Source organism: Bactrocera tryoni, unplaced genomic scaffold (genome assembly GCF_016617805.1).
Source record: "Bactrocera tryoni isolate S06 unplaced genomic scaffold, CSIRO_BtryS06_freeze2 scaffold_25, whole genome shotgun sequence".
In the NCBI taxonomy this organism is placed as follows: Eukaryota; Metazoa; Arthropoda; class Insecta; order Diptera; family Tephritidae; genus Bactrocera; species Bactrocera tryoni.
In genome coordinates, this window is record NW_024395977.1 from 17083566 (window position 1) to 17092265 (window position 8700).

General features: G+C 36.7%; 1 pseudogene; it reads right to left on the reverse strand.

The window, feature by feature from the left end:
- Nucleotides 1-7337: 7337 nt before the first annotated feature.
- LOC120780342 lies at nucleotides 7338-7977 on the reverse strand (annotated as a pseudogene).
- Nucleotides 7978-8700: the final 723 nt, after the last annotated feature.

The window sequence follows — 8700 nt, forward strand, 5'->3', positions numbered from 1 at the left end:
TAGTTTTCTGTATTTGCTTTTGAATTTGATCCCGTGGTTCTTTTTGTATAAGCGCTTATTTGGGGTGAGATGGGATATATGCTGTAATTAAACATTGCATAATGTATTTTGTGCTTTTGGAATTTTTATATGTGTGCGCATGTGACATGTAATTTGTGCAAAGTCTTTTTGACCTGACAAAATTATTTCGTTCGTTAACTTTTAAGTTTCTAAACTTCTCGCAAGATATAAGTTTATGCCATCTTTTACATAATTCGCATGACGTTTGTTTTCTTTGTTCGTACAATTGGGGTTTGTAAAAAATTCTGTTTGATTTTTTTTTTTTATTCTAGCTGGGGGTCTATTGAAGCTTATATATCGTGTTGAGTTTTTTTGTTCTGACTATTTTTTCTACTATTCTTTCCGCAATTTCACATTGGGTAGTCAGACAATCTTTCATTTGTTGCCACGTGAGGTATTTTTTTGTTGATGAGAGCGATTGCTTCCACAATAATGGTATTGCATATATTTCCCAGTATAGGGTCCCAGTTGTCTGTGGGAATGTTTTGGATCATAAAACCGACAAACAGTGCATTGAAGTTTGATAAATTCTTCACCTTTTGAACTTTTGACAAGTTCATTAATGTCGTTATTTCTTTATCTACCAGTATTCGTTCGTTTTCATTCCTTGATTTCAGAGCTTCCCAAGCCATATAGAAATTGTCGTCATTTAATGCGAACTGTTTTACGATGACGCCTGCTTGACGTTTTGTTTTGTATCGGAGACGATACAACTTTTGAGTATTTGATAATTTTGGATGGTTTATGTAAACGGCTATAAATATGTCCCGGAAGGACGGCCATTGTTCATAACCACCATGTAAAACTTCTGTGTCACATGGGGGCACCTTGAGGTGGATACTTGAGTTTGTGACAGCTCTATTCTAGTGGGTGAAGTAGGTGCAATTGCTTTAATTAATTTTAACTGCTCAAATATCATTGTTTTTGACTCTTCAAACTGATCTAAGCAGTTTTCATATTTGGCGTGAGCCGAAGACTTAAAATTTTCTGGTAGATCTGAGTTGCAACCTTTAGCAATTGAGATGGCTTAACCCTGTAACCGGCGAGCCTGCCTTTAGACGGTGTATATTTAATATGTTGCTATGCAGCTCTTATATTTCAAATCTCTGTTCTAACGGTAAATATCATCTGACAACAACACAATTCTCTTATTGAAACAAATTACAGTAAGCATTCGTCATTTGGTTGCAAATCGTTGAGTGCTAAAGTCAATTTTTTGGCAAAGTGTGTAAAATACATATTTGTGCATCAAGTGGAGTTTTTAAAATAGTATAAAATCGTTAAAATTCATGATTTGCCTGAACAAAAATTTTTTCGTATAGGTAAATATATATTATTTTATGTTTTGTGCTTTGTTGTTAAGTTTTTAGCAAAACTTTGTTTGTAGCCGGTGAAAATTAATTAACGTCTAAAGGCGGATCTGCCGGTTAAAAGCAAATTTTGCATACACGTGGCTCTAGTCCATTTTCTTTATCATTTCATTTTTCTTTAAACATTTTTGGGTTTTAAACATTCTGGGAAACAATTAGCAGTTTGAAAATGTTTTCACAAAGAAAAAATTTTAATTTCTCAAAATTAATGGATGAGGAAATTGAAGAACTCATGGCTGAATCGGTGGATGGCGCAGATTCAGAAGACGATTTCGACGACGATAATGATGATTTGGAAGACCCAGACTTTCAATTAGCAAACGTAAACATTGCAACATTTGAAGAAGAGTGGGATAATGCAGAAAACAACGATTTTGAAAATATCTTTAGAAACTCAGAAGAACATCTGGCAGAAGTGCATAACAATGTGGAGCAGTCTGACGAGTCTTTACCATCAAAACCTGGGAAAACAAAAACAAAAAGGGCACGATCCCCTCTACCAGAAACTGAAGCTGGTGAAAGTCCAGTAGTATCCAATGCGGAGGAGTTTAGCGGAAATATAAAAGATATTTCCCTTCAAAATCCAGAGTTCAGAAAAAATTTATGGAAAAAAAAATTTCTTGAACTTGAAAAAAATGATGTAGGAATTGCCGCAACAATTCAAAGAATTAACCACACCATTCCTTTGCTTTAATTATTTTTTCAACGATGACTTGCAAAATGAAATTGTGTATCAGAGCAATTTGTATGCAAAAACAGCAAGATGTTTCTACAAACTTTACTTTGACATCGTGTGATTTAAAAAAATATATCGGAATATTGATTTATATGTCTGTGAACCCTTATCCCAGTGTCGAGAGTTACTGGTCCAAATATTCTTTCGAGCCAGTTAGAAACGCAATGACTTCCAAACAGTTCTTTTCAATCAGAAAATATCTTCACTTCAATGATACCAAAAAAATTAAAAAACCACAGGAATCAGGATTTGATGAACTGTATAAAATTCGTCCACTTATTGATAGACTCAATATGCAATTTGATTCTGTGCCAAAAACAGCTCGGTTGTGCATTGATGAACAAATGTGTTCAACAAAAATGTTGACAAAATTTCGACAATATATGCCCGCAAAGCCCCATAAATATGGCATGAAACTTTTTGTTCTTTGTGACTCGAATGGCTTTTCTTACAGATTTGAAGTATACAAAGGAGCTGGCGATAATAAAGTAATACCCAATACTCCTGATTTAGGATCAACAGCCAATGTAGTCATAAGGTTGTCAAGTACAATTCCAGATTTCAAAAACCACATATTGTACTTTGATAATTTTTATACCTCTCTGCCACTTCTTGTTTATTTACGAAGCAGAGGAATTTATGCATTAGGAACCGTCCGATCAAACAGAATACCCAACTGCAAGCTGACAAAGGAAGTGGAATTAAAAGATAAAGAACGTGGATACTCAGAGGAGTTTGTTGGCCGTGCCTTTGGAGTAGACATATCTTGTGTTCAATGGAAGGATACAAAATATGTACGACTGGTATCCACGTATGCTGGAATTAAGCCATTTAAACCACCAGCAATTCACAACCCTTAAAAATATGCCGTTATGATCGGAAAAATAAGTCCTACGTCGATGTAGACTGTCCTAATATAATTAAAGAATATAACCGCCATATGGGTGGTGTTGATTTGATGGACAGTTTACTTGGTCGCTATCACATCAGAGTTAAGACAAAAAAATGGACTTTGCGTTTATTTTATCACTTAATTGATATGTCGATAGTAAATTCATACCTCCTTTTTCAGCGTATTCATGGAATTAACTGTAAAGATATTTATCATAAAAAATTACCAAATTTTCGTATTGAAGTGGCTGATGTACTTTGTCGTTATGAGGAGACTAACGCCAAAAGAGCTGTTGGTAGACCTCAGAGCCAAAGTCCACAAATACAAAAATTGAAGAAATCGTATGATCCACGCGATGACATTCGTTTTGATGGAGTTGGACATATGCCTGACGTTTTGAGCCGCAGTGGCAAAAAAGTATGCAAACTTCCGGGATGTAATTCCGAAACACAAATGTATTGTACTAAGTGTAAATTAAATCTGTGCCTCTCAAACAATAACAAATGTTTTCAAATTTATCATAAAAACAATAAAAAGAACTGAATAAAATTTCAAATAAAATCATCCTCTAATAAAAGTTTTTTATTACGTTACCAGGCAGGTCCGCCTTTTGGCGGTCAACATATTTTCTCACCTGGAAGGTAAGTTTCGATTTTTTTTTACCTTTTAACATTAACGTACGTTTTATTTAGCCAAAAACTATAAAAAAATAATGTTTTTTAATCGAAAAAAATTGGCCGGTTAGAGGGTTAAGTTCTTTTGAGTCTGAGCTCATTTAAAAGATGTAATGAATAAATCGAAAATGTTTCAGTAAAAACTTGATTGGTAGAAGTTTATAAAAATTTTCGTATATATGTATAATATGTCGAAAAGAAGACTCTAATGTAAGTAGAGTTTCAAAGAAAATCAATAAAAAAGGAATTTTTTTTTTTTAATACTGAATTTACTTGTTGAAGTCCAAGATAGATTTCGTATATACACATGTATGGTTGGACGAGAACTCTTTTAGGCAAATAAGAGTTTTGAATTAAATTAATAAAAACACAAGTAAGGAAGGGCTAAGTTCGGGTGTCACCGAACATTTTATACTCTCGCATGATAAAGTGATAATGGAGATTTCATTATCAGTCATTTACATATTTTTCAAATACCGTATTTGTGTAAAGTTTTATTCCGCTATCATCATTGGTTCCTAATGTGTATATTATACAGAGAAGGCATCAGATGGAATTCAAAATAGCGTTATATTGGAAAAAGGCGTGGTTGTGAACCGATTTCACCCATATTTCGTACATGTCATCAGGGTGTTAAGAAAATATTATATGCCGAATTTCATTGAAATCGGTATAGCAGTTCCCGAGATATGGTTTTTGGTCCATAAGTGGGCGACGCCATGCCCATTTTAAATTTTTAAAATAAGTTTGGAGGCAGCTTCCTTCTGCCATTTCGCCCGTAAAATTTATTGTTTCTGACGTTTTTTGTTTGTCGGTTAACGCACTTTTAGGGATTTTCAACATAACCTTTGTATGGGAGGTGAGCGTGGTTATTACCCGATTTCTTCCATTTTTGAACTGTATATGGAAATACCTTAAGGAAACGACTCCATAGAGTTTGGTAGACATAGCTATAGTAGTTTCCGAGATATGTACAAAAAACTTAGTAGGGGGCGGGGCCACGCCCACTTTTCCAAAAAATTACGTCCAAATATGACCCTCCCTAATGCGATCCTTTGTGTCAAATTTCACTTTAATATCTTTATTTATGGCTTAGTTATGACACTTTATAGGTTTTAGGTTTTCGCCATTTTGTGGGCGTGGCAGTGGGCCGATTTTGCCCATCTTCGAACTTAACCTTCTCATGGAACCAAGGAATACGTGTACCAAGTTTCATCATGATATCTCAATTTTTACTCAAGTTACAGCTTGCAAGGGCGGACGGACGGACAGACAGACATCGGGATTTCAACTCTACTCGTCACCCTGATCACTTTGGTATATATAACCCTATATCTGACTCTTTTAGTTTTAGGACTTACAAACAACCGTTATGTGAACAAAACTATAATGCTCTCCTTAGCAACTTTGTTGCGAGAGTATAAAAACCTTTTAAATTGCCGTATATAATATAATAGTGCTTATGTACTTTTTACTTTAGCTGAGTGTACGGTCAAAGTGAACGGTCAACAGTTGGGTGTGCTTCCCAAATTATCTTAATTAACGTGTAATCCAGGCTGTGTAAATTTGCAGACAGATTCGCCGGAGGTCCTTAACATCGTTGACATCACGGAGTACATCAATTATCTGCATTAGAGTTTGAAAACCATAAATAATTTAACACAAAATCATAAAAATTTAAAGCAATAACAAAAAAAAAATAAAATACAATAATTAAAACAAAATAAAAAACACTCAATCGTTCATGCGCTACGATTCTCCTTCGCACATCTGAAGTAATTTTCAGCTGTACCTGTCACACAGCAAACCAGCTGTTTAGTTGTAGGTGGCCGGAGACACTACATTATCTGCACAGTCGGTAGAGCAGTTGATAAGGCAGTTTATATCACGTAACGTAACCACATTTCCATTAGATCGTGATCGACATACAAACCCCGTCTCCTGGTGGGGGATCACCACGTAACCAATTAGGTATGTTGCTAGAACGTGTTAAAAAAATATAAGCTTTGAACACTGAGCTAAAAAATGAAAATGCGACACTTAAACTCCAAAATGAAAATTTAAGGAAATCGCTAATCAAATATACCAATGAAACGCCTTCTTCTTCACCAAAATCGACTTTTGTAGCCGAAACGAACGAAGAAGAGCTTGAAAATTAAACAAATTGGTTATTAAAAAAGAAAAAAGTGGGGAAACTAAGAAACGCAAAGCGAATTCTTCACCAGATGAAACGCTGAAGCCTCCGAGCCCGGATAATACAACAATAGATATAAAAGTAAGTCATTACTTTAGTGACGCAGTACCTAGCCCGGTTCGGCCGTATCGAATTTTTTAAACGCGTTTTTCTCGAAACTACTTTTTTCCACACGGTACCGGCATTATTTCAAGTTCTATACAACCGATTTACTTGAAATTTTCTGTGAACCTTCTTTATATAATCCTTTATCGTTCCTATAAGCATAGTGCCAAAATTTTTGTTTTTAATATTTTAGAAAAATTCAGGAATTTCAAAAAAAAGCGTAAAAATTATTTTTATTTTCAGGCAGTCGTAATTTTTCAAAAAAAAAATTTTCGTGTTCCCTGAGGTAGGGACCATAACAGCATCCTTACTGATTAAGAATTTCTTTTGAGTTTTTTTTTCAGACCACCAGGAGAGTCAGGATCAATGTCACCAGGATGCGCCATTTTTTTACACCTGTCTCCCGCCATCGCCCCGCCCCCCTCTAACTATTTTAATTTTTAATATTTTTTTGTAAAATTTTTTTTCTGTATTCTTAAGATATCAGTAAAAACACTATAAAAAAATGGATAGTAAAAACATTAATTGCCTTCTTTTTACGACACTTTAAAAATTATCTGAAATTCATGCTTCTAGAGTAGAATTCCCCCTGATATCAGAAACCCATTTTACTATTGAAACATTCGTTAAATTCAGAAACTACAAGACCTATTGCTCAAACCACCCAAATAACAATGCGAGAGGGGGGAGTGCCATAATTATCAGAGATAATATTCCCCACTACGAAGAAATTAATACAAGTGTCCCGGAATTCCAAACCACGACCATATCGGTTGAATCTAGTTCCGGAAAAATAAGTGTATAATAACTCACCTTGTTGGCCACTCACACTTTCTTTTAAAAACAAAAATGCACTAGATTCCAAAGAATCGTTATAAACTTTTATTTTTATGAAATGCACTTCAAAAATGGTATAACAAATGTGTTTTAAAATTTAAGTTAGAGTTAAAATATATGTATGTTATATATATACATGTACAAAATGAGCAAACGCGACTACAAATTGCCAAACAGTAGTTTTTAGAAAACGTTAAATATAGATATATATGTATATACATACAGGCGGGTAACTAGCGGAAAGAACCGGGATGCTGCGAAAACGGAGATGTTTATCGATCGACGTCGTATCGACAAAAGGTGCGCGGGAGCCTTTCTCTTTTCCTTTTGTTCTAATTAGAATGTAGAACGTCATCGCGTTTTGGTGCATGTGCGTGTGTGTGTTAATGTGATTCGGTGTGGTGAAATGATGTAAATCTGATGCAACGTCGCTACTCATTTAGCCATCCCGGCCCCCCTAGGCGAGTATTTAGCCTAGAAGCCGCTGAAGCTGCTGTAGCGTAGTTACAACGCTTCTGAGGTCTGTTGACCGCCGGGATTGCGGCCTAAGCTGATGGCGCCGTGTTGATGTTGTCCGGTTTTGGCGCCAGGGACGAGATTCTGCTGGAGAGGGTCCACGCCGGCGGTAAGCCGTCACAAGATTTCTTTGAGAACGCCTGACGTTACCGCTGGTGCGAGGAGCTGGTGGGCGCCCGGAGTCGCGTCTGGTAGTGCGGTTCAGCAGCGTATGATGAGCCCGCATACAGATTTGGCAACGATTATGTGATGGGCACTCCTGAGTTGCGTGGGAAGTTGCCAGACAATTCAGGCAATACCCGTGCGCCTGTGCCACCTGTTGGCGTTGCATAGGCGGCATGCCGTTGAAGATACCGCAGTGCGATAACCGATGCAGGCGGCGGCATAGTGGACAACGAAATTGTTGCAGATCCGCTGGTAATGCTGGCGCGCTTTGACGCGGAGCCGTTGTCGCAGGTGGAGCCTGTCGTTGTTCTAGGCGCTGCTGGTGCAGTGTTGGTCCGGGATGCTGCTATTGGAGCAGCTTCAGAGCGAGGGGCGAAAACTGCCGAACGCATGGTTGGCGTTGACGATGATACCATATCCACGTCCATATTACTCTGTGAGAGAAATTATGATATTAGTAATATGTTGTGAAATTTACAATAATATGGACTTTTGTGCCCCGATATGTGGCATGAATAGGATATCACTTTTTTATCAGACATTTATGTTAAGTCTTTTGTGTCATTTATGTTATTCGAGGTTTCGATTTGGTGAGCGGTTTATATATTTTATCGATTTAGATAGCCCACCTAGACACAATATCAAAATGGACATGTACACGGAACTTATACTAAAACACCATGGAAAATTCATCATGGGTGGTGACTTTAACGCAAAACACTCCTAATGGTGCTCAAGAGTTACGACACCGAAGAGAAGAGAGCTTTTTAAAGCTGCTATGGCTACCGGATGCGACTTTATGTCTACTGGCAAGCCGACTTACTGGCCTTCCGACACAAGAAAACTGCCTGACCTGATCGACTGTTTCATCACTCGACAAATATCTAAGAAATTCATTACCATGGAAAATGGATTGGACTTAAATTCGGACCACTCGCCAGTATATCTAATCTTGAATGGCCATCTACAAGAAATCGACATACCACCTTATCTCTTTAATAGACATACGGACTGGGAGTATTTCAAAGTTATGCTTGACAAAACTATTGATTCTAAAATAAATATAACTACTAAAGATATATTAGAATATGAAGTTCATGCATTTACGAAAACTATTCAAGAATCGGCTTGGGAAAGTACTCGTGTGCCCA